This window comes from Phasianus colchicus, chromosome 7 (genome assembly GCF_987193195.1).
Source record: "Phasianus colchicus chromosome 7, bPhaCol1.hap1.1, whole genome shotgun sequence".
In the NCBI taxonomy this organism is placed as follows: domain Eukaryota; kingdom Metazoa; phylum Chordata; class Aves; order Galliformes; family Phasianidae; genus Phasianus; species Phasianus colchicus.
The window spans coordinates 35714949-35741504 of record NC_143442.1 but is presented as its reverse complement, the minus strand read 5'-3'; the positions used below and the strand labels follow the sequence as shown (position 1 = coordinate 35741504).

The window sequence follows — 26556 nt, the reverse complement described above, 5'->3', positions numbered from 1 at the left end:
ATTGTATGAGTCTATGATCTTGACTCAAGACCCAGTGGGAAAGGACTCCACCACTTCCCTGGGTATTGCATTCTAATGCTTCACCCCTCATTTGGAGATGAAATTTTTCCTGATGTTCAATCTCAACCTCCCCTTGTGCAAGTTAAGGCCATTACCTCTCAACTTACCACTAGTTACCTGGGAGAACAAGTTTACATAGCTACTTTTTTTTCTGCCTAAAAATAAAAATACTGTATCCTAGTACCCTGAATTTATTTCTGGGCTCCACATTTACCTCTCCATGGTCGTTCAGCTGCAGAAATCTTGGTTAACTCCAGAATTCACTGAAGGGGGAACCAACTGGTGCTTGTGAGCATTTACTGTCAGTATTCACCTAGCATTGTCTGCTAGTGCAGTGGTGAAGAGAGAGTGCAAATGCTTTGGTCTGCCATTACATGTCCTTGCATGCATGATGTTGGAGGACAAAATTCAGCAGCCCTGATCCTTGGTAAGCATTAAGGAAGGCACATGGCAACCACAGTGGCACTGCTGTGGTTGCATACATCTCATCTGTGGCTTGGCAGTGGCTTAGGGACATGGTTAGTGGGCATGGTGGTGATGGGCTGACAGTTGGACCTGGAGATCTTAGAGGTCTTTTCTAATCTTAATGATTCTATGGCTCTGTGATTAGCAGGTTTGACCTGCCAGCTCTCTCCTGGTTTGATCATGTCTTGGGAAAGCAAAGCAGCACAACAGATTCTTCTGACAAACTGAATGGGGCTGAAGCGAGATGTACTTTGATGGTGCTTCACCTTGTGGTGAAATAAGCTTGGCACAATTTGCAGCATCACTAAAGATGCACAAAAATGCAAAAAACTAACACATACCCACAGGAAAAAATACTGCTTGCTGTATGACATGCAATGTCAGATGACATCTGCTAAATTCACCTTCTTAAATGGCACTTTTGGCTCTGCTGGGACAAAATACTCAGACTGAGATGTCACTTCAGCATGTGTATGCCCAAGAGTCTTACAGGGCTCTGGGAGACAGAAAATGAAGGCTGATGAGCACCAGCAGAGCCCATTGGTGGTCCCAGGGTGGAAGGTGAGGGGGAAGGAGGAGCAGAGCAGCAATCCCAGGTGGCCACCGTTGTGGTGCAACTGTGATATTTTGCACATTATGAATCTCTTCTGGACACAGTATGCAATCCATAAATGAATAGGAGTTCCAAGGCTGAGCAGCTGAACTGCATCTACATAAAATTCAAAGAATCATGGAATAGCTTGGGTTGGAAAGGACCTCAGAGATCATCTAGTTCCAATCCCTGCCACAGGCAAGGTTACCAACCAGCAGATCACACACTACAGTGGGTTGACCAGGGCTCCATCCAGCTCGGCCTTGAACACCTCCAGGGATGGAGCATCCACAACTCATCTATTGCCAAGAGTTCTGTGGAAGGGCTGAAAGTTTTATTTGAAAAGGTGCAGTTTGCAACAAGCAAAGTGTGTCAAAGCGTGAGCCCCTCCCACAGCTGCCGTGCACCAGGGGTTGCAGGATGCATGCTGTGCCCATTGCCTGCTACCTGGAAAATGGACATTAGCTGAACTGGTGAGTGCTGAAACATTGGTGGGGTGCAAGGAAGTGGCTCAGCTCCTCGGCTTCTGCTCGGAGCTGTGCAGTCAGAACATAAATCAAATACCCTCAGTAGCTGCATGACATCTTTATTTTTACTGGCAAGAGAAGCAGTATACACAGCGACATTGCAGTCTCTTAGCTCGTTAAAAATATCTCAATAAATAAAACAAATAAGCAACATATACACTGGAACAGAAAATGAAAAAAAAAAAAAGGGGGGGGGGGATCAGGAGTGGTAGCAAATCATGGAGCAATAAGGAAGAGGCAGTAGAGTGTGGAAGGCAGTCTGTAGTCCAGGCTGTACTTGAAACAAATCATGCAGGGAGCTGGGGGACTTGTGGCCTTTTTAATTCCTTTTTTTTTTTTTTTTTTTTCTGTTTTTTTTTCTTTTTTTTTTTTTTTTTTTTCCTTTTTCTGAGAGCCTTGGTCCAGTTTTGACATTACTGTACAAGAAATCAGGTTTTGAGCTTTAAAAAATAGACGCACACACAAAAAGAATGCAGCTAAGGGGAAGTAAAATCCAAACCCAAAGATTTCTCATAAATGTGTTCCTGAATTAAGATTTTTTTTTTTTTTTTTCAGCAAAGAAGAAAGGGAAAAAAAAAACCAACACCCAGACAGACACACAGACAAAACCCAACGATGAACAGATGAACAGTCAGGAATGTTGCTTCTCGCTTCTCTGTGATCAGTCACTTGGAGAGATGGTGCGAAGGTTCAGACCCATAGCTTTGGTGCTGGCTCCTGCTCAGTCTAAGTGCTCTGCAAGAGTTCAGAGTGAGGGAGGTCAAGAAGGGTCTTTGGACCAGTTTACTTGAGGTTGTTAAGGTTTCAGAAGCTACAAACTTGGATACATCCCAATTCCACTTCAGTCTCAGACACCGGACAGTCTAGAGAGAGAGGGGGGGGAGGAAAGAAGGGAAAATAAATGCATTGAATACAGGATGTGAGATGCACATTGCTGCTTAAGTTCTTTTCCTTTGCAAATCAAAGAAGTGCTTCTGAAGAACCCTAACGCAGGCCTGGTGCAGGCAGTGTAGGGCACATGGTTAATCTGTCAGCAGATCCAGTGCACCAGGAATAGCCCTCGTGGCCTCTCAGACAAGCAAAACAGAGAGACTGAATGCTCAGCACGAGTGCTGCTTCCAATTGTTGCTGCATTTAGCACTGTGCTTCCACCCGAGGCATGCTTCAGCAATCCCACCCATGGTGACTCTCAGCTCCTCCTGCAAAATCAGACGGGCCAGGCTGGAAGCAAATGTGTTTTCTTTCCATCCTGGGGTAACACACTTATGTAAGAGCCAGAAACATCCACAGAAAGAAAGAAGTCAACATAAACCTAACAATTCCTTTAGCTTCTGGTTATCATGCATGAGTATGCAGTCTGCTAAACCCATAGGCGGGAGAAATGCTTCTGTGGAAAACCTTACAGCAGCTCCTCCAGCCCCACGGGCTGTGATGCTCAGCCCCTTATCCACATGGCTCCTAGTGACCTACTATCACTGCTCTGCTCTGCTCTCAGAGATGTGGCAAGCTGCAGCTGCATGTCACAGAGCCCCATTGCCTTCAGGGCTGGCTGTGGTCTGCAGCAACCTGCTGCTGCTCGTTTGCAGGCTGGTGGGACAAAGCCTGTGCCCATGGAACATCTAACCTGGGGGAGGGATGGCTCTTCATGCAAGCTGCTGGCGCTGCCTCCAGAAAGCCTCCTCAGCTCATATATCAAAAAGATATAATTATTTCCTCACTAAGGAAAGCTTTCATTTAGCTTATTTCCTCTCCTTTCCTTCTCAAAATTATTAATTATCTAATTACAACCACATTCTCCAGCCGAGCTCAAGACTTGACAGGCTTTCCAGGACCACTTAGGAAAGCTGAACTGCTTGGGGTGTGTGAGCAGCAGTGGTTTGCATGTGTGCATGTCCTGTGGATGGCAGACCAGCCCCTTCATAATGCTCTCACTGCTGCAGCCCCAGCTAGAGGGCATGCAGGGGCTCTGAAAGAGATATAAAACAAAGGGAGGAGGAGGACACCTTGTCTCCTTTGGCTCTGATTCACAGAATGGACACGATCACATATTCCTGTACAGCCAATGCCAAAAGAAACTCACAGCCCACATGTCTCTTGTGAGCAACACTCCCATTGCTGTTGTTTTGGGTTATTTTTTCTGCAGTGGAAAGTTAGCAGATCAGACCAAGCAGCAGGCCATCTCTTATCTTCTGTACAGCGTAATCTCCAACACTTGAGATATATAGGAGTGGGTCAAACAAGCTGTAGTGGCAAATGCTAAGTCACAGCCTGAAGCAGTGATTGAGCACCTGGTGGGAAGGCTGGGCCAACCCAGGGGAGCTCAGCTGCATGCAGTGCACCTGAGTGACCAGAAGGGATGGAGCCAGGATCCACCCCTTCCCAGCCTTCATTTAAGGGTTGGCAGTAGAGGTGAGAGCATCTATTGTTGGACATCCCTGTGTATCTGAGGCCTTCCAAAGGTAAACAGTTCTTTTCCTTCGTTTCTGTTGCTGCTGTATTTGGGCTCATTCTCGTTTGCTGTAGCCAAAGATTTTGCCATGCTGCTATTATCATCCCATTGTAGCATTACACAAGCCAAGTGCTATCTGGTGTTGTAGTGGACCCAGCTGAAGGACAGGAGCACAGGCCGTATTGTTTTCTTTTTAATCCCAGGACTAGGCCTAGAAAAAAAAAATAGCATGCTATCTCATGTGGCAGTGCTACTGTGGGACACTTTCACAAGCAAGTAACAAGTCAAATGCAGCCTGTTCCTTTGTTTATTTTGCTGTCCCCCCCATCTTGTGTGTGTTTGTGTTTTGGATTTGGGTTTGTATGTGTGAGTCCCTTTCTGAAGTCTTACATCTCACTAATGCTTCATGGACCCCATGATGGGAAACACAAGACCAGGTGATCAAGCAAGTTTGAAAGCATGGGAATGGTAACGGGAGGGGGGTGGTCATCCACTTGCAGTGTGAGGGACTTGCATTGGTGGTGGGGTGAGTGGAAACATTCATGGCAGGTAGAGAAGCAGTGAGATGAGTCATGTCTCCTCCTAGGCAGTGCCTTGTGTGTACCCATCAACTGGCTCTGGCCTCCCAAAGCAGATTTCATGGGGATGGGGCAGATTTTCTTCCTGGCATGGCACTAAGATGGTGAGTTAGGGGAGCTGGACCTAGCGGAGCCCAGTTTTAATCCCAGCTTACTCAGTTTGCCTATGTAATTGCTCTCTCTTCATGTGCCTTGGTTTCTTTGAATGGGTAATTGCTGTACATCCCCACTTCTCTCACACGTGGGCATGTGGGTTGGAATTAACTAGTGCTCATAAAGCAGCTTGTGATCCTTCAGCTGAAGGGCATAACATTACACAACAGCTATGCATGGTTACAGTGTCTGGACTGATGGTACACAATGAAGCCCTCTGCTGAATATAATTTCCAAGAATTCAGTTATCCCACAGCATATAACACAAAATATAGCTGTTGTGCACTGCAGACCCAGTGCAGTTTTTGTTATGACACAGGCTGCCATTCAGTCAACTGAGGACTTGCTGCTCTTTTTTTAAATTTCCTTTAAACCATTCCCCAGCTCAGGAATACAGGATGGAAACCACAGCAGCTGAGAGCTGCAGGCTTGATGTAAGGTAGCATGAACAGGGCCTTGGCTGGAGGAAATTTTTGCTACAGGTCCCCGAGGTCTTCAATTACAGAGCATTAGGGCTGGGTTTGATTACAAGGGACTGAAATCATTTCCATAACACAGCCAAGAATGCAAAAGCAATAGGAAATCACTGAAAAAAACTTCTAAGTATTTGTGTACATAAATATATACATATCAAAAGGATGATTTTTGAGCTGGTTTTAAAGTTGGAAATGCCAAAAATGGCTCTGCACCCAGGACCTGCCTTCTCTCTTTCCATGTTACTTTCAGCCAGCCAAAACTCCACCAGGAAGGTCCCAGCCCAGCCTGGGGCCATGTATGCCCTATTCCTCTCTTTGTGCTTCTAGCCATGCTGGGAGTGGGCAGCAAGAGGCAGATGAGAGGCACAAATAGTGGCATGATGCAGGAAATGCCAGCTGCTTGTCCTGCACCACCTGGTACTGGTTTTGGCAGTCATTGAGAAGTTTATAGACTATTTCATTCCCCGTTCTTCATCTCAGGAAAGTGAAAAGCAACATGGGTCAAAGCTGAGACCTCAGCACTGTTTAGTGTGCTGGTGCAAGGCATATATTGCCTGTGCCCCTGGGTCGGTGTTGCTGCCTCTGGAGGGGATGCAGCTCCTGACTGAGCATCCTTTGCTGCTGAATAGGGCTTGAATTGCAGTTGTGGGTTTCTTACAAGTTACATCAGCAGGCACACATCGAACTGGCCCTGCATGCAGCTGCACAAGTCTTGACTAACCAGGTTATGTGGTGTCCCAGATGCAATGCCTATTCAGCACAGCCTCCACTGCTGTGTTTTTGCCTCCTTTGAAGTCTCCTTGCCCAGAGTATGCCTGCACTTCAAGCATCCTCAGATCATTCATTTTTAATGGGATGTTAACTTGAAAGTTTGTTTTCTGACAGACTCTGGTGGTTTAGAGCAGGAAGTGATTTTTCTGCTAGGTGACTGGTGAGCAAGAGGGCTGCCTGCAGTCATGAGGTAGGGCATGAGGAAAGCATGCAGTGATGCTGGATACAAGTGACAAAAGAAATCTCCAGTCTTCCTCCATAGAACATGTGCCAAGGAAGCAAATGTTGAACAAGCCCAAACAAACCCTGATGGAGTTCCCCATAATCTCAAAACTCATCCTCCCAACATGAAAGTTAATGGAAGAGATAAATATAGGGAAACCTACAACAAAACCCTGTTCACCTGCCCAAGGAAAGGCTGCAGGGCCCCCTTCCCCCTGGGTGATGTATTCCTTCTTCTTTCCATCTTCTGTTGGCAGTAAGATGTCGTGGGGTGAATGGGGAAGAAGAAATCCTCTCCTGGATTGCCTGGAGATAACACCTGAGCAAGACTGGGCAAGCATTTGAGACAGTGACCTCTCCAGTCATTGTTACCCAGGTGTGAATTTTCAGGGTTGGAGACTCTCTGTATATTCATAAAGAGAAGGGAAAATATGATGTAGCCAAATTATTCGGGAGAAGTACTACCACTGGGTTCAAACACTGCTTGGTTACAGCACAAAAGGAGATGCTCTTGCTCTAGAAGATCAGCACTAAGTAGCAGCTGCCCTTAATAATTTTTCAAAACAAATAAATGTGGCTGGATGGGTTGTTGCACTATTTCATGGTCCCAGTTTGCCCACCCACTACAGAAGCACTGTGTGCATTGCCCCGTAGGGACACAGGGTATGGGGAGAACAACAGCAAACAATGCAAATCATGATGTGGGATGCACATGTCCATGCCCGTGCCTTTGGAGAGAAAAGGTCAGCATGAGCTGATTTGAATTTTTGAAATGCCAAAGCAAGCTGCTGCAGAAATTGGGCTGGAGGGGTAGACAGATCTCAATGCCTTGACTTTCAGGCTGGAAAACCTAAATTTGGACTACTTCTGGCCATAAAAACAGCTATTAAAGCCTGCATGGCAGCTTGAAGTGCAGAGGTCTGAGATACCCAGGAGGGTCCTGCTGGGGACACAGCAATCACCTAACCTAGCAGGGATTGCCATCACCAAGTGCAGTAAGGCTGATCTCAAACACCCATCCTAACCCTTAACCTTGCTCATCCCTGGGCTTTGTGAACTATGGGCCACCACTTCTAGCTGTCTTGGGAATAATAGCTTCAAGAAAGCATACTGCAAACATCAGTGACATAAGCATGGTCAGGTCTGTAAGCCTTGCCTTCCAGCCTCCTGTTTTTTATCTGTTTCATATCTTTCTGAAGCTTGTGCTTCTTGAACTGAAACTTTTCCATGCCTGAAGGTGATTCTTCTTGTTGTTTTTGTTGTCTGGAGACTAGGCAAAAAAATAGCCCAGCTGTTTCACAGCAAAGGGAAAGTGGAAAATAGCTGTGCTCCAAAATGCTAAGAGCTTCCTCATGAGTGCTGTGCTGGTGATGGGTGAGAGGCTAGCAAGCAGCATATCTATTGCCCAGTGTGTGGGAACTGCTAAATCCTGAACCTCTGACCACCTGAGGTGAGCAATGAGTCAGCCCTGGGAGCACAGGTGAAGGCAATGGGACCTAGACCCCATTTAAGAGCTGACTAGCACTGGGGAAGGATCTCTTTTAGAGATTGCTCCTCTTGGAGTCTTCTCAGTGAGCCCAGGACAGGGGTAAGCTTTCCAACCATTTGTCTTTAATGTGATTACCTGTTTAGTCTAACTTTCTTGTATATTTCTTAATTATAGCATCAATGTATTCTTTGATTATACACCCAGTTTGCAAAGCAGTGTCCCACCTGGAGGAAACACACAGTGTGACTGTCTTTGTGTGCCACATGAAGCGGATCTGAGGCAGAAGGAATGGTTTTTTTGTTTTTTTTTTATTTTTTGGCTTAGATTTTATTGTATATTTGTTAAACTTGCAGGAGAGAGGTGTTAAAGTGGAGGCAAGGTGCTGCCTGCCAGGAGCCTCGTGGCCAGTACACTGGGACATATGCAGGCAAACCAGGTTATCTGATGCTCTCAGGATGAGGCAAAACACATAGCTGTCTCTTTGTTGCTATTACTCCTGCAGATTAGGAAAGCTGGAAAGGAACTGCAAGCAGTGGTTTGCAGATGAAAACTGCTCTGATTTCCTGTTGTGTAGGGTGAAAGTAGGGGAGAAAAGCCTGTAACCAGCTCAAACCCCTGTTACTCAAGGCCCATGCACCACTGAAGTGAGCCCTTCCCCTGTGCATCTTGTCCATCACGGTCACTCCTAGGTGAAACAGAGGATTCCTAAGAACAGTTTTAACCACTGTTGACTGCTGAAGACCATATGCAGCAGACCTATGTCCTCTGGACTGGAAAGAGAGTCCTGGGGGGTTTTGGTTTGTTCCCTAACTTTGTAAAGGGGGACCCCATACCACGAGATGCTGTTCTGATGGTGCTGACAGCTGGCTTGAGGGACATCAGAAGAATTTTCAAAGGCAATTATGAAAAGGATTTTCATCTATGCAATTTCCATGCTGACATTTTATGTGTAACTTGGATGAAATGGGCTAAAACCAAAATCAAAGCACGCTGGATTTTTAAACTGAATTCTTCAGTTCTTGAGGTGTGTTCATGAGTCTGTGTAGAGCTTGGAAACCCATATCTGTACATATAGTGTCCATATTTATGCACAGTTTATATGCAAACTAGTATTGTTGTATAAAGTCTAAGAAAGAAAGGATCTACACAAACCTATGCCTCACATCATTAGATACCAAAGGGATATTCTCCAATCATCTTACAGAGCAGCCTCCAGAGACAAAGTAGACAGTAGTTTACATTTTAAACATTTTTTGTCATTTAGATGGTTCAAAAATGCAACCTTTCAGGAAAAATATCACAGCAGAGTCGAGACTTTGTGAGCAGGCAATTGTGTGTTGCCCTTTGTGGGGGAGAAATAGCATGTGGCAATCTCAGAAGGATTGAGAGTCTTATTTTGGGAGGCCAACTTGTCCATAGAATAATGTCAGGAATGGTCCCTCTTCAACTCGACCGCAGGGCTGCTGGGTGTGGAGAATGAGACAACTGTTTGAGGTGGAAAAGCAATGTTTAGGCTGTGTCCTCAAGCATATCTACTTTACTGCCCACAGAGTTGTCCAGGAAACCATCCCAAAATGGTGTACTAGTCCTTGAGATGCTCCATTTGCAGTACAAGGGTTTGGGGCCTTCTTTCTGAGCACAGCTGGAGGCAAATAGCAGAATATAGGAACAAAGGGTAAACTAAGGCACAAAGGAATGGCACTTTTGAGCAGTTGGGTCATTAGACAGGCTGTTTCCCATCAGAAAAAGACTAGAAGATGGGGATGGGAGGATAAGTTCCCATCGCCCTGGTGGCTCTCTGCCCTCCAGGGAGCATGGGTCCTTGTAGGGGTCCTTGTAGATGCAGCACTATGGTGGCAAAAGTTGACCCTGAATGGAGAGAGACCAATTGCATGGCTGTCTTTAATGCAGCATGCAAGTACAGCCCTCAGAGAAAAGGCACAAGGGCCAGCCTGCAAGACTTCAGAGGAGAGGAAGCAGTGGAGAAAGGAATTCAGATAATTGTGTACATGCAGTGAGGGGAGAAGGACAAAATCAGATCTAATGCTGCGGGTACGGACAGACTGAAACCAGATACCTTGGCTTGTGTTTTTCTGCCTTTGCTGGTATGAACTCTTATCAACCATCCGCTCTTGAAGTCTCCCAGATGAAGGAAAGCCACAATTATGTGCATCTTACAGCTGGGAAACCATTTAAAAACACATCCTTCGCAGTTGTTCATTCCCAAGCCGCAGGGCCCCCCTTGCTCTCTCCAAATGTACCCCCACCTCAAGAGCCTATCAATGTCTAGAGGAAAGCCTCTAATCTAATTTACCCCAGACTTTCCAGACCTTGCAGGATTTGTCTGCCCATGGCTGGTCCAAGAGAAAATATCCTCCCTGCGTCCCGCAGCTCCCTGGTTTGGTATCAGGAGTGTGACTAACTGTTTGACAGGGAGGTGGAAAAAGCAAACATACGGCCTGTCTGGAAGGAGATTTAATCCTTTCCATCCTCCTCTCCCCAAGGCTGCTTCTGTCTCACCAGCCCAGCCTGTCCGCTGCTAAGAAAAGCCGAAGGCTTGCTCACACCTCGCTGTTCATGGTGAAAGATACTGAAGATGCAACACCAAAAAGCAAGCCCACAACCCTGGGCCCCCCAACCCTCCTAAATAACCTTCATTAATTCTTTTTTTTCCTTACTCTCCTGCAGAATGGCTCTTTTGTACCTGTGGTTACCTACCTCAATAGGCATTATCTACACCAGGGCTTGTGGTCCCTGTAGAGCTGCCAACACCAAGTCCAGTTTTACAGTGCTGCAAAGTGTTTGTCTTTCTAGTTTGAGGAATAGTTTCAATTAGATGAAGAGGAAAAAAGAGTTGAACAAAATACAGAGAATACTTTAATAGCTAACAAGATACCATTGGTTTGCACAGATCTAGTGAAGTTCATGCTGTAGTTTTTACTAGAACAAGCGGCATTTAATACTTGTGTATTAATGTGTAAGCTATAGGTTTATCTATTAATGTGTTACATCAGCAGTCAATTGGCTGTCTTTTGAATGCCCCATAGTTTTGGTGTCCATCATGCAGTTATCCTTCTTGCACCTAGTTCTTCCTTAAAGTGAGATTTCCTGTTTTTCTGTGTTCAGGTGCACTGCTGCTAGGCTGAGCTCTCTGGGGTAAAAGAAACATTTCCATCTCTCACAAACAAGCATAACACCTCTGCATACTCTGATCTCAAAGTTCCCTTAGCTCCTGTTAAACTTCCCTTCCATTTATCACTTAAGTACACTCTATCTTTACCACTTAAAATCACACAAATTCAGGCATTCAACCACTTCCAGCAGAAAAATCTTTCCCATTGGGGTCTCAGAGCACTTAGAGAAAGGCACATCTTCAGCATTTTGGCCAGTGGCTGATTTTTTTTTTTTTTTTTTTTTTTTTTAGCTCAGATAAAACCCATTGCTTGGGGCTGGCCTCTCAACAGGGAGGACAAGTGAGGGCTCTGCAATAAAGTGTTTTGCTGCTGGGGCTCTCAGCGTTTCTGCATTATGTCCTGCCTTTCTGCAGCAACCTCCTGGCAGTCAGTGTGTTTGCTCCAAGGTGCTGCATCCCTCCCTTGCCAGAAAAAAAAAATAAAAGCTTTAAACAGGAAAGAGTCCCCCAAAGGAACAGTTCCCCCAGCCCTGCACTCCTCCACAGTCCAAGCCTTGGCCTCTCCGGGGCAGTGGGGTTCGTCGCAGCTGGAGGAGGAGGTAGGTTTGTGGGAGCCCCTTGTTAAAATCTTGGCAGTACATCACTGAAAGCGCTGCTAGAAATTGCCAAAAGCCGGAAGCTGTTAATGAGCAGTTGGAGCAGGAAAAAGCAGAGCTGTTTCGAAATTTTGAAAGGACCGTGTAAGCTCTGTCCTCAGCTCTGCCCAGCTGCCTCGTGGGTGGCTCTGAAGAGCGAGCGCTTGGGGACACCACCAGCATCTCCTGACTCACACAAAGGCCCGTGGTGCAAGGGGCAAGGGATAGCCAGGGGCCACCTCCAGCCGTCCTGAAGGATGCTGCAGCAAAGCCTGTGTCCACGCTGCTTCCCTGGCTCCTCTCTGCTCCCCTCCCTGTGGGCACTCAGAGACAAGCCTGGCTTTGCATCAGAAAGGTGTGGAATAGAGAGAGGAACAGGGAGAGGGAGAAGGCAGGAAATGAGATTTTCTTCTTGGGCAGCTCCACTCAAACAAGTAGGGATGGGGAGGGAGGTAGCATAGATGCACACGTGTCCTTAAACAATGGCTTTGAAGCTGATGAAGCTTGTGCAGATGAGTGCAGTTTTTTTTTGTTGTTCCCTCTGCCTTATGAGCCTCTCTGATTCTCCAGCCTCGAGTCATCCCCTATCAATATGGGTTTCAACTGCCAGCCCATAAGCGGATCCAGGCAGGCATTTGGTTCTCCCTGCCTGAAACACACACCTACTGCATGCTTGGGCCAGCCAGATCAGTGCTGAAGCAATGGGAATACACTGCACAGAAATCAGATAAGGAAGGTGAAGTGGTCAGGCATGAGCCATACGTTTCTATTGAGATGCTCACAGCAACAGACTCCTGTGTTGCCTATCCTATCCAGCTTGCAAACTAGGGCTTAGTATGCTTTAGGGCACAGCTGCACGACCTGTTGTTACATTTATTGGCTCAGCTATGATGACTGACCACATATATGTGCTAAGCTGTATGCAAAGTAAAATATATTGTGTTCTGGTAGGCTGGTTGAGAATATCCAGGTGGAAAATATCAGTAGTTGCAAGGTCCTCCTTGCTTTTGGAAATATGTAGAGCTGTGGCTATGGGCGGCTTGGGTTGCATGCAGCATGATATGCAACGTGCTCTGACAGTGCTGGTGGTCAGAGTGAATGTCTCTGCTCCCTCTCTACTCAACATGGGCTGTAAAAACACCTCCTGCCTCCATCCCATTTTGGAAAAGCAAAGAATATTGGACAAAGGGAAGCATTTTCTCCTCCCCTCTCCACTCCTGCCAAAATAACAGAAATTCTAGGAAAAACACCTACTCCAAGAATAAATATATACATCTGCAGCTTTATTCTTCTTCCAAGGGAGCTCTTTCGGGGCTCAGCCAGCACCTTCCCTGCTCTCCACCTCTTTCCTGTGTGCAGCGTGTATTCCGCTGCAGTCTGCAAACTTCCTCAGTGGCAGCATCTCCGTGGGGAGGAGGAAATGTCTTTGTGGCTCAGGGACACTGGAGCAAGCCTTTCAGGTATATACCTATAGGTAGGCAAGGAGAAAGGGTACTGCTGGCTGCTTTTTATTCATCAGTGCAGCACAGAGGCCATGTATGAGTACTTAACAACGTGGCCTCCTAAGAGTAAATCAGCAAGTGGATGACAGCAGCTATCCATTACAACTAACTCAACTAATTCCACTGGTGGCTTAATGCCAGCGGTATTAACAACAGTGAAAACCCCGCTTCACAGGAACATCTCTGGTTCGAACTCCTTATTAAATACAAAAAATAAAAACTTGGGCCACCCACTAAAATGCAGAAAGAGTTTGCATAAAATCAATGGCATTCTGCGCGCTTCTGTGAACAATCTGCAGGACAGGTAAGATTTCCTTATGAACTCGAGATGCTTTTTAATATTTGATACAGTTCCTGACAAATAGCAGCTGAAACACCTGTATGCCAGATGTGCACAGCTGTTCGTGTGCTGTTGCTGATCAATCTTCAGATTACATCACGTTCCAGATGCCTGACTTCAGAAACGCTTGGAAGGCAGAGCTGGAGCGAGCAAACTGCAAGCTTAGGCATTTCTTCTTCCTGACTGTGATGCCGTGCCTTCTCTGCACGCGATGCTGAGCCCTCTTTTGTCACCTTGACCTATGTGACATTGTCTCAGAGCGAATGAGGGGCACCTCCTTCCAGATGGGAAGGGATATTGTCATCCTTTAGCCATGGGTAACATGTGCATGGGTAATATGCTGGAAAGGTGGGTTACTTATTGCTCACCCTGTGTTTCTACCACCTGAGACAAAAAAAAATCATCAGTATCTGTCTTTGAAGAGGTTTATTTTGGTGTTTCTTCACTCTGTAACATGAGGCACAGCTTCAGTGTCTCCCTATAGCCACACACACGTGTCAGTATGGGAATGTATGCATGTTGCTGTGAAAGTCCTTTTGGTTTTCAGTGGATCCATTTCTCATTAGGACAGCACTTGTTCCTGGAACGCCAGGAAGCAAAGCTGCCTACCCTGAGGGAAACTTAGGGATGATTACTGCAGAAAGATGTGCTTTTTTGGGTGGATTTTTTTTTGCATTTGAAGTGGGGATCTGGAGCGCAGCAAAATCTCTCCTTTGCTGCCTGGAGCTGCATTCACAACTGGCGCTTCAATCTGATGCTAGGACAGATTCCCTGAAGCTGAGGGGATTTCATTCTCATTTTTTACACTGAGGATCTTTACAGAGCATCACAGAAAACCCGCAGTGTGGAGGAGCAGGATTTCCCCATCTCCTTGCCCAGCAAGCTCCCTGCCACTATACCTGGGTTTTATCAGAGCCAGAACTTACATCCCAGACCACATTCCCAAATATTTGCAGAGGAAAGCGTGCTGCTTTGGCATCTCCTCCCTTGCATGAGGCAGTGTTTGAAGAATGTGCCCTCGCTCACCACACCCTGGTCCCTGAAGTCAGCAATCACAGTTGCAGTGTTTCCCACTGCAGCAGGTGCAGGTTTTTGATAACCACCCAGACTCTGAGTAACGGTGGTGATTCAGTGTGTGTGTGTGTTACTAATCTGCCAGGATTTTTGGACGGGATTGTACCAGGCCAGGTCTCCATCTGGGATTAATCAGCGCAGCTTCATTGAAGTCAAGGGGCCAAATTCTCACTTGGAATAAACCAGTTTAACTCCACTGCAGTCAATAAAGCCACTCTGATCTTTTTTTATGGCAAGAATAGTCCAACTCTTTAAAATATGTGGGGTTACTGGGTGTTGCCCTCATGCAGAGGGAGTTGCACTTTATATACCAAACAATCCTGCCGTGGTAAAAAGTTCTTGACATCGAATGAGGCACTCCAGCAGTGATGCTAACCATGACGTGCCTCAGGCAGCCATCAGGTCACGTGCAAGGTGAGGGTGAGCAGAGCTCACTGAATGCCACCATCAGGGCAGAAGCCCCACTGCAGAACAAGTCAGCTACACTCTCTTATGGACACCCCATAAATGGCTGTCCCCATGCTTGGGGAATGACTGTCATGACTTTGAATGCATGTCCTGGTAGAGCACAGCTTGCTTTGCACTCATGATTTGCTAGTGCCAGAGGCTATTTCTTGCTGCCTTCAGGGATCCAGCAGCTACATTAACACGCTCGTAAGCCTGGCAAGAGCCCTCATCTGTTGTGCATCACTACTACATCAGTTCTTACAGCATTTGCTGCATGTAGAACCCTTTCCATCACCTCTGTCACTGTCAAAGCTTAAAACCAGCCCTCTAGAGCTCATTCTTCAACCTTTTCCCCAGATGTCACTCTTCTTTCTCCTTGGTGTTTATAAGCAAGCCTGACATCTCCTTTCTTCTACCCTTCCTTCTTGCCAGCCTCTTCTCAAGGCTCACATATCAGTGAGCTGGGAGTGAACACCAAAGGTGGCATATTCTCATTGCCATCTACCAGCTTTCTATGTTGCTGTTTCAAGTTTGCATAGATAAACTATCCTGCAGACACTTTAAAACTCTCTTTAGAGTTTTCCACCACACATCTAAACTTTCTGGCTTGGAGAGGAGAAACAAGAAGCTAATCGTTCACCTACTGCTTTTTTAAGAAGGCGATCAAACATTCTCACTCCAACAATTCAAACTTCTGGAGGAAGAAACATGCAGAGAGGAAACCTCTCTGCTTAAGAAGCAATTTGACTGTTAAAAAAGAAAAAAAGAAAAAAAAAAAAAAAAGAAAGCCAGCTTGTCCTTAGCTTGCCTTCATTTAGTAAAGCATTCAATCACATGCCTGATTTCTAACCGAGTGCCTCTAGCCCCCATGACTTCAGTGGGATTTAGCACATGCACTGAGGATGTGTCATGTGCTTTGCTGAATCAGAGCAGCCTAACAAATGACTACCAAGAATTTGAATTGTACGTAACACGAACACAGAAGTCTATAAAAAGCCCTGGAAAATTGGTTTACACGATCTTTTCCAGTCTGTCGTTGTGCAGAAGGCAGATGTACATTTCCTTGACTCTACTTGCCAGGGTTTTTGGATTTGGGTAATTATATGAATGGGTTAAGTCAACATTTTCTACCAAATTGCTGTGTGGATGACTCAGCTCAACGCCAGCTGGCTGGTCTTGTTTAGGTTTGCCAGCTGCAAGCTGGACATGTCTGAGCCTTTGAATCTGAACCCTGCTAGTTTCCTACTGAGCTAATAACCCATATTACAGTGGTACTGATGCAGTCTCCTTTCTGGGGGAGGGAGAGGAGCTCTCTGCATCTGTTCAAAACAAAGGCTTTGTGCTTTGACTTTGGCAATGTTGTTCCTCTCTGTATTTCACAAGCTGCCCTAGGATGTGCAGACTGTGAGTTCTAGGGCATGCAGACCTGAGCTAAGCCTGTTCTCTCCTAAATCAGGGACTTTCCCTGAAAATGCTGCTCACATGTTTCTCATCTGACTTGCCTGCGTTTGCAACTGGTGCTGAACAGCTTTTCCACTCTATACAATCAAGTTTTACACGCAGCTTGTGTTTTCAGTGCAGGAAAATGTTTCCTTTAGCTTTGTACAGATTGGTTTGTGAAGGGTGGGGCAGGCTGCACATTCAGTCCAGCAGCAGAAGTGAGAAATCAGGCTGTATGCAGGGATGGTATGAGGAAACAATGGTCAATCTGTATGTACAGAAATGTATAGGCATGCTCCTACACATCTGTGATACTGTAGATGTGGAGGAGCACAAGGTGTTTGTAGTAACTTCACTCCTCTGCACTTCTCATGTGTTAGAGATGCTTTTTGCAGCTATGGTGGAGTGCAGCCATAAGGACATCACAGAGGTCTGTGTGTTCAGCAGGACCCTTGGTATAACCATAAATAGAATGGGAAGGAGTTCAAAAGTTTCCCCTACCCACACCGAATGCTTCAGTGGGGAAGAATAAAGACATTTACCCAGAGAAGCATGCCTGGCTGAGAACTAGCATCTGAAACCATAGCCAGCTTGAACTGCAGCTGGAAATCTTGCAGCAATGTGATGTGCTCCATTTCCTGCAGGACTAGCAAGACGTATTTGGAAACCAGCGCTGCAGAAATAAAAACTCATTACTTGTGCCATATCTACTGACTGGGGAGGTGTCCTCAGATTAGGGGAGCTGTTGGGCCACACTCGTGTCCAGGAAGCGCATGCATGCACCCTACAGGAAGCTTAACCTGACATCCCACACAAATTGGCTGAGCAAAGTGATCTCTGCCCTCTCTTTACTTATTTATATTTTTAGTTGACTGCATAATCTGGCCCTCTAGAAAGTCCCTTCAGGAGGTCACACAGCTGAAATAATAGCTAATGATTTTTTAAAAATGATTTGGGAGTTATTAAATACCTTCTTCTTCCTTTCCTTCTCCCTTCCTCCCCCCCCCCTTGGTCCCTCTTTAGCAAACACTCCTCAGTCGTTCCATTGGAGTGCTGGAAAAGCATCCTGATGGATGTGAAGGAAGATACTCCTCTTCACGTGTTTGCATGTTGCCCCCAAAATGGGTACTGCTGAGATAAGAAAACTAGCTGAAATGAGCACTATCACAGCAAAACCAGGCACTATACAGAATTGCTGCCTTTGCTTTTCTTTCCAACAGTGTATCTCCCTGCTCCAATCACTTCACTTGTCTTCTTTGTTTCTGGCCGTGGGATGTGCTTAAGTCCAGGAGATGGGGCTGTCAGGTTTCTCCACTTGAACCACTTGCATTTATTAACCAAAGGAGGAGTTGGCTTTATTGCTTTCACTGGAGCTGTGCCTGGTTACACGAGCTAGACTGTGACTGTAGCAACTGGTGGTCTGTATTTGTCTGGGGAGAATACATGCATGCACTCAGCTTTGGGGACTCCCTGAGTGACCAGGGGATCACCTCTGATATAATCAGCACAATCCCACTTCTAGGAGACCAAAGTGGGGTTGAGGCCCAGGTAAGCTGTCTTGTTGGCTGAGGATTGCTCCTAGGCATGAGAGAGCCAAGGGGGATGCTTGTGGGCTGCCTTTCCAGGAAAGGGAGCTATGATCTGGCCTAGGCACCAGAGGATTGCTTGCTCACTGCAGTAAAGGTGGTAGATTATGCAGCTTTGCTCTCAGATGATCTGGGAAAAGGCTAGAAGTACTTGGGTGGTGCTTCTGGTCTATAGCATCTCCATGTACTAGGTTCCTCTCTCTAGGGCAGGAGTAATTATGCTACCATGCCCATGTGGAGCAAAGGTTTGTGTTCAGGCAATAAAGCATTCCAGTATTCATAGAATCATAGAATCACAGAATGGCCTGGGTTGAAAACGACCACAATGCTCATCTATTTACAACCCCCTGCTATGTGCAGGGTCGTCAACCATCAGACCAGGCTGCCCAGAGCCACATCCAGCCTGACCTTGAATGCCTCCAGGGATGGGGCATCCACAGCCTCCTTGGGCAAGGAGCCTCCTACTACAGGGAGCTATTCTGGTGGGCAGTCTTCTTTGGTTGCAGGTGCAAGAAAGTGGTGGTTGATGGCTGTGGAGATGGCCTGGGGATGCTGCAGTAACAGAACATACACAGGGTCTGCTTTGCACCAGCTTGTGACTTTTCCTGGACTTCCAGTTGCACACTTAAGAACATGCAAATGTTGCTTAATCCCTCTTCATCTTGGTCTTGCACATTAAAGAAGCTTTTCAAAGGGATTGAAAAAACTATTAAATATCAAGAATCTCAGGCGTGAACTTAGGGTGAGCAGTGCTCTTCAAACAAAAAACATCAACTCTGGAGAGGCCCTACACTTCTTCACCTCACCTTCCAGTTCCAGTCTGTCCATCAGAACGTGTTACTTCTCTAATAACAGGCCAGAGGAAAGTGATAGTGGCAATCTGATGGCCGAGTTCTATTGGGTGCTCTGTTGTGGAGTGGGCACCTGCACACAGTGAGGATGAAATAATTTTTTCATGCTCCAGCTCGTATTTGGCCATGATAGTCCTTTCCTTTGCTGACAAGACACCACAGCCTTCGGAGCAAGGCAGCAATCTGCTCTGGGAGCAGGCTCTTCATGTTATCTTGCTGTCTGCTCAGTGTCAGCCTCCCTCTGTGACACAGCCCAATCCAAGCTGCTCTTTTTTCCTCTCGGCTCATTCTTGGTCCCCAGGGCCCCCTGCTTCCTCTGCTCATGGCCTCCCAGGCTCCTCCTGCCCTGCTGCTCCGTCGGCTCTCCTTGCTCCATCACTTGCTGTGGCCAAGATGAGAGCAGAGGAGATGAGCCCCATTCTCATTTCACGTTCCCCCAGCTTTGCTTCGTGTTGTTCCTTTACCCAGTTTTGGGCTGCTGGTGTTTAGCTTCAATACCAGCAACAGATATGTGAGCACACAGGCTCCAGCAGCTCTCTGTAACCTCACTGATAGCACTTCCTAATGATCCTCCCTCCCAAAACCAGCATGAAATCCTCCCCCTTGTGTGTGGTGGGTCCCACTTCAGAGGAGGCTGACAACAGCTCACTGGAACCTAATGCCCTGGGAATGGCTCCCATCCCACCACCACTGTCAACTGTTCTGGTTACACTGCAAAAAGGTGAAGGTCTTTCCTGAGATCTCATTGCATTTGAGATCTCATTGCATTTCCTGAGATCATTCATTGCATGCAGAAGGGCTGCAGCAAGAAAGAGAATCTCACAAGTTTTTGTGAGACAAATACCAGTGTCTAAGGATCTACATCAAAAGGTAGAAAAGGAAAAAGATAGGGAAGGGAGGGTACAGAAATGCATCTCTGAAAATGCCCACAATTTAGGAACGCTCCTGGCTCAATAACATCTGGTATGCAACCTGCTTTTCTTACTGTACCAGAAACCTCTCTTGCTTGTTACCAAATCAAACCTTAGCTTCTCTTTATTGGCATTTTCTTGAAGTCCCCTGCTGACCAAAATGTCCTTTTTGAATGCATCTCCATTTCCACCCATTCTTAGGTGATTTGCAAACCGCAGCGCAGCATCCTCTGACTTACAGCACATCTCAGTATTTCAGGAAAGTCTGATTTATGCTACAAATGCTTGCTCATCAGTTTTCATTTAGATCGCTGCAACCGTTGGGACTATAAAGCCCTCTTAGTTCCCCTGGTGACTCTGCATGGGCTTTGCAGCAATTCTGCTTTAACTGAGTCCTCAGGATGGCTTTGGCCCAAATGAACTCCTCAATATCTTTGTGTAGAATTCTCCTGATGGTACCCTGAGATCAGCAGATGCTGGCCTTTCTCTAAACTCCCACTCAGTGCCTCAAATCCCAGGGAACGCTCTCCTTCCGCTGATACACCCTGTGCTTTGAAGGCAGAAATAGAGACATTCAGCAAGATTGCAGGGGTTTGCATGGTTCAGCTTCGGTATTTTTGCAGGGCTTCCCATAGCTGAGGTAAGGGCACCTCAATGAACACACAGCCCTCTGCAGAGCTTCGTCGACACCAATGCACACATCCTGCATGCACAGTCAGACCTCTGCTCTGCAGCTAATTCTCTGGTAGGTGGGTCAGCCTGCATGCTACGCCTGTTTGCAATTATGCAGCAAGCTTTTTTCCTGAATTACACACCTCAGACATGTTTTACATTCAACCTAGGCTTCCAGACCCCCGGAAAGAAACAACTAAACTGCCAGTGGGCAGATAATTTGAGACTGTACTGGATGTTCCTCATTTGAGTCCATGCAGCTGCAGGTGCGAACTGCTCTCCCCTACAGAGTGGGTGCCCTTGCCTCTTGGACTCAAGTTTTATGACTGTCTTCAGCAGAAGCATAGTTTGGAGTGTATTTCCTTTTCTTTTGTTCCCTGTTGTGCCCTAAACCCCAAGCCCAGCAGTCTCCTTATGCTCATTTGGGACACGGCTGCTTGTGTCCGCTGCTCTCTGTGGCCTGGAACCATTCCCAGGGAGCAGCACAGCTTCATGCACTGTGTTCTTCATTATCAGCTCAGTAATGCATGTCTCTCTGCCTTCTGTGTCTGCTCCTCTTTCTTTCCCCCCCCCCCATCTGTAGGTCACTCATTCAGGTCGCTTTCTTTTTGCTATTAACCCCACCAGAGATTGTTGCTTTTCTGACTCTGGTGAGGGTATTTTTGTTCTCGTTTATTTGTCTGGCTGGCCACAATGCAAAAGGTTAAACATTTTGGAGAACTTTGTTCTGTATTTACTGCTGAGGTAGGTTTCTAAATCAACAGTAGGTCGCGTATTGGAGTGACTCACAGCACTGCTTAACCTCTTTACTTCCGTTTTGTCCCTTTCTGAATCTGAGGAGCACATCTGCAATTTAGATCTCTGAGCGAGGAGCTGTGAAATGCATACAAATTGCTGTAGATAGGCTTCTCAGAACGGCCCCAGTGCAGAGCCATTTTCCATTTGGCAGCAGTTGGGTCCCCCTGGGATGCAAAAAAGCACCTAAAAATACACGGGAGCGGATGGATAATCCATGCAGAGAGGAGGACGGGCTGCTGGGGGCATGGGGTGGGCAGCAGTGCTGAACCCAGGGCTTGGCCCCAATGGAACCAGAGTGTTGCTTTGTGCAGGTCCCTTCCCTGCCTACGCACTGCATGCAGAGCTCCTGTCTTGTAGGGTGGGGTTACAAGGCTGGCAGGCAACAGAGGCACTAAAAGTATTAGCATTGCTTTGCAGAGGGAGAAATGCAGGCATCAAGCATTAACAAAAATTACACAGGCAAATTGTATCTGAACCAAGAGTAGGTTCGACTGGCACCCTTGATGACCAGAGCCTTAGGGCACAGATGTGCACAGCTCACACCAAAAGCTGCATCACAAAATGGGCTAGAGCCAGAGCAGATGGGTGAGAGGGCTCCTTCACCCTCTTGCATCTCTATAATCTACTGTCTTGTAGGACACCCCCTCTACCTGCAGCTGAGCATAGGCACAACCTTCAGTTGCAGGGCTCTGGAGGCATCAGACCACAAAATGCAACGTCTAGCATGCTACAGTTTTTCACTAAAGGAAATATTGCATAGCAGAGCCAGTCCAGAGTGATCTTTCAAAATATTGGTTATTTATTGATGCGGATATCTATAATAAAGAACTGGAGTACACCCATAGTTGTTTTGTCTGGAGCTGGTCTTAAATCTCCTATTGAGATGAGAGGATGGTTCAGATTTTATAACGTACATAGAAAAACACACCGGCGCTATGGAAATAAAGAATTTTTTAACAATACCAACAGAAATGCAGATTTTCTATATAGGAAGAGTGCATTAAGGAGCCTGAGTGCTAGCTGGTTGGTACACAACAAAAATGTTACTTCCAAGAGTGTGAGCTACAGCATTTGCAGCACAGCTTGTCTGTGCCTGCTGCGCTGATCCACCAAATGCCTTTGAACAGAAGTTTCTATGCAGTGTCAGCAAACACTGCTCAGAGCATCCCCTTGCAAGGCAAAACCCGAGTTGCACGGCTGGGAAAGCAGCAAACAGCCTCTGGTGCCATTTGGTTCCCTGACCCTGAGCTAAACAACCTATAGGACTGCACTGATGCCTGCTGCAGAGTGTCCTCATTGCTTTGCACAGTGAGGATGCCTCTGGTTTGCTCTGTTAGGTGTGCCCTTGGAATGCAATCTGTGGTCTACCTTGCTCTTTCATGCAGTGCATCCTGCCCTCTAGTGCCAGCAGATGCTGAGCCAGCAAGGGACCGGGGGGGGCTGTGCTGTTCACCTGTGCTATCACACACCCCTCTGAGCCTGGGAAGCTGCTGCCTATGCAGCAGGTAGCTGGTTGGTCTCCTTGTGCATCACCGAATTTGTGTAACCAATTGGATACCCTGTGTCCCTCTGCCCGCTCCCAACGCAGTAGGGAGGATGCTTGGCATGGCATGGTGTGGGTAGGGCTCTGGGCACAGATCCTGGAGATGTTTTCAAGGAAAATGTGTTTTTAAAGGCAGCAAAAGCACACGTGGCAGGCTCCTGTGAAAGGCAGCTTTGGAAGCCAGGATGTTGTTTGACCATGACCTAAAAATCTGAAACGCTACGTTGTGAATGGATAGAGCAGGGATACCTTGAAATAGGTCTCTTGCTTTTGCCCTGAAGAAAGAACAACTTTTTGTTTCTGTTTGAAAAGAAATCTGAGAGTGCTCCATTACATTACAGTGGTGCAGAGGTTTCACCCACAACGATGCTCTGTGTCCTCTCCCAAGTCCCCTTCCATCACATTAACTTCAACACCCCGTCCAGGAAACACTTCAACATTTGTAACGCATCAAAGCCACCAGCTAAGAACCTGTGCTGGGGCACCTGCTCCCAAACACAGAGCCATGCAGCACAGGGTGGGACCCTCTGGGTTTTTGCTCCATTTCCTGGGTTATTTTGAGCCATCAAGACGGCCCTGGTGAGGGAGCACTGCTGCAGCCACGCGGAGTTTTTGTGCATGAGCAGAAAGCGGAAAAGGTTTGGCATAAGCGTCTCTCCTCCTCCCCTGTCCCATTGCTTTGGAGCAGACACTCGCCCTTGGATGCTGGGTTTTGGGGGAAGGAAAAAAGAGAAGAAAACAAAGCAGCACGCCTGAGAGGTCACCCATAGTTTTCCTCTGATGCACGGCGAAGCGCTCGCGCTCGCGTAGCTGTTAGGGTGGGTTTGTTTCTTTAAGGTGTCTCCCAAAGGGAGGATCAGTGCAATGCAATGTGGCAGCTATGGTAACTCCTCTTGGCTTTCAGCACAGCCCGCGCTGATCGCACAACTTGCTAGGGAAGAAGGTACAGCTGTCCAGGCCTTGGCAGCGATCCTTACCCCTCTGCTCGCTGCCAAATATCGTTTTTCTTTCTTTTCTTTTTTTTTTTTCTTTCTTTTCTTTTGGTTAATTTTCTGTTTCCTAAGAAAATGGAAATCAGAGGGGGCAGCCTCATCTGCCTCTCAGCCCCCTCTGATGCCTTCTGGACCCAGATGACTGCGGGCAGGGTTGTGTGGAGGTGCTCCTGAGAAGGACTCTGGGTGTCTCCTCAGTCTGAACCTGTGGTGTGGAATGGGAGAAACAGCCAAAAACCCCTCATTCTGAAACATTTAACCATGCGTATAATTTTAAGACCGTGCCCAAAATACATAAGAGCTGATGGGCAAAGTGGTCAGTGCAACCTAAGAGTAATTCCAGGGGGCGTGCTCTCTAAAAAAGAGGCTTTTTATTTAAAACAAAACAAAACAAAACAGCCAAGTGTTGCTAAAGTGTGTGTGAGAAGTCATATGGCAGCATCTAAACGACAGATTAAGGTCAAACTGCGCCGGGGAGCAAACGCACCGCAGCCGACTCACACAAATGGGTGAAGTTATGGTGCTGGGAAACAGCACAGTGTGCACACGTGTTAAATTATTACAAGAAATGTTGTGTTTAGCATTTCCAAGGGGAACACTAGATAGGATCATCCTGAGCATCTTTTCTCTTGAGGCTCCAAACCAGCTGCTCCGAGCCACCTCTATCCCCCAAAACTTAGGGATGATCCTGTGTCTTCTCTATGGGGAAGGTGGTTAGAAAGCAAATGCTCAGCTGTGCTCCAGCAATGAATGTTTCGGATATAAACAATATAAAAGAGGTTATTTAGTGCTGGTAGTATCAGGCACTTAATAGACAACCCTTCTAGTGGTGAAGGATGAAAATCCTCTCGCAAAACATCTGCTTGTTCAGCACAGAAAACCCCACCGAGTGGGATGAGCGCGGAGATCGCAGGCTCGTGCCTGATGCATCACACTCCCAATGACAGATAGCAAAATGGACTCGGCAGAATGCTCCTGTTATCTAGTGTGTCAAAATATGCATGAACGTATTGTATGAATACTTTGTTTTTTGTTGCAACGATGATTGCATTCAGTCGGGAGCCGTTGCGGAGGATGTCTGCTCTTCCCATAGCATCTCCAAGCGCCTTGGCAAGAAGTGGCAATACTCTCTTGAGTTGGCCCTTTGCTTTTCAATAGCATTCCTACCATTTTCTGATCTTCAGTCTCCTATGCGTGTGCTTGTGGTTGATGCAGATCCTGCTGCTGGATTAATTTGATTAAGGAGCTAATCAGCATGGGAGAAAACAAGCCAGGTGCAGAAAATGGCTACGCTGGGCAGCAGGGATGCCGGGGAACCCTGACCCACAGTGAATCCTGCTTCTTGCACAACCACCTCCCCCCTTTCCCTCCCACCCCCTGAATTCTGAGCTTTATTTAAGCTTGAGCACCAAAGTGTGATTTTTAAGGCAGCCCACACAGCTTAAACCAAAGGTATAATCACATAAATTACTTCCTGTGGTTTTTTTTTTTTTTTTTTTTTTTGATGCTGAATTCAACCCAGAACTAATTTGTATGTTCTAAAGCCCGCACTTGGCGTGTCTGGTATCTTCCTAAAGGAAATGGCAAAGCTGCTTCTTGCGGGTGACAGTTAACAAAGCAAAACTATCTTATTAGGAATTCAATTAAAGCTAGCACAGGCTTACTGGATCTCTTCCAGCAAGTATATATCATGCTGAACCAGCCGACATCTGTCTCTTTTTTCACCTCTTTTTCTGTTTTCCAAGCTGTGGTTAAAAGATGGAAAGGAGAAGAAGATGGGAGGAGAAGGAAAGGGGAGGGAGAGGAGGGACGGTCGCTCACTTCCAGCTCACCCTATGGCATTCTGCAAAGGGGTTGTTTTCTTTTCGATGTCTGATGGCTTTGCAAGCAGTGCAGGACAGGGTCTGCCTCGCTGCTGCCTTCCTGAACAAAATGTGAGCGCATTCCAAGATGCCAAAGTGTAGAAGCCAAAAAGTAATCCCAAATTATGCGATGGCTGTAAACCTCTTTGAAACCCAGGTTTAACAGTGGGACTTCAAGAGTCATCGCTTGTTAATATTTCTATTAGGAGACTGTGTAGGAGGTACTGCCTTCCTGCAGGGAAGGAGTTCCACTCGCACCCTCCTGAGTGCTCCCATTCACCTGGTGCTGCTTCCCATGATGTGACAGCTCAGGGTGACATACTGTGGAAAAAAATCACTGAGAGTTCCCTGTTTTAACCAGTCTCCATGCAATGAAAGCCCCACTTTAGCACAAGAAGAAAGCACATCTCAGAGAGAGCCAGCACAGCACCCACTGCTTACAGTGAAAATGTGACCCAGCAGTGACTGGGAGACTGGGCAGAGCCCAGCAAAGCCAGGGCTGTGTGAGAGAGGCACTGGAATAAGAATTTATCCAGGTTGAGCTAGCATGGAAGCGGTTACAGAGACGAGGATGGGGTAAGGGCTGCCATGCTGTGATTTATTGGCTGGCTGAGTTAATTTGTTGTTTGTGTATGATTACTTGTCGCTGCTGAGTGGTCATCTTCTACAGCTACAAATCTAATTAAATGCCGGGGTGCCTAGGGTAATTTTTTTTTTCTTTTCTTTTTTTCCCCAGCAAATATTTCTACTGTTTTAATTCTCAAGAACTAATCATTAATTAGAATGATGGTGCAGGCATCCAGCTGGAGGACTTGCTGGTTTTCCTCACTTCCAGATCTGCCGAAGAACTAAGCCATGAGTGCTGGTGCATAGGGCCCCTTGGAGTGACACTGAGATGTCTGGTGGCATCGCCCGCTGTGCACAGCACCAAGGTTGCTCGGAGCCAGCTCAGAACCTGGCCCAGCATGGTTTTCATGGCACAGAAAGG

General features: G+C 46.7%; 1 protein-coding gene across 3 annotated transcripts in view; it reads right to left on the bottom strand.

Moving 5' to 3' along the window:
* Nucleotides 1-278: 278 nt before the first annotated feature.
* TWIST2 (twist family bHLH transcription factor 2) overlaps nucleotides 279-26556 on the bottom strand; it is a 31402-nt gene continuing 5124 nt past the window's right edge. The window contains exon 2 of one of the 3 annotated variants that reach the window (XM_031604505.2): nucleotides 279-2379. The gene's annotated coding sequence lies outside the window, so the exon portion shown is untranslated. The other 2 variants (XM_031604504.2, XM_090144550.1) reach the window with 2 other exon arrangements.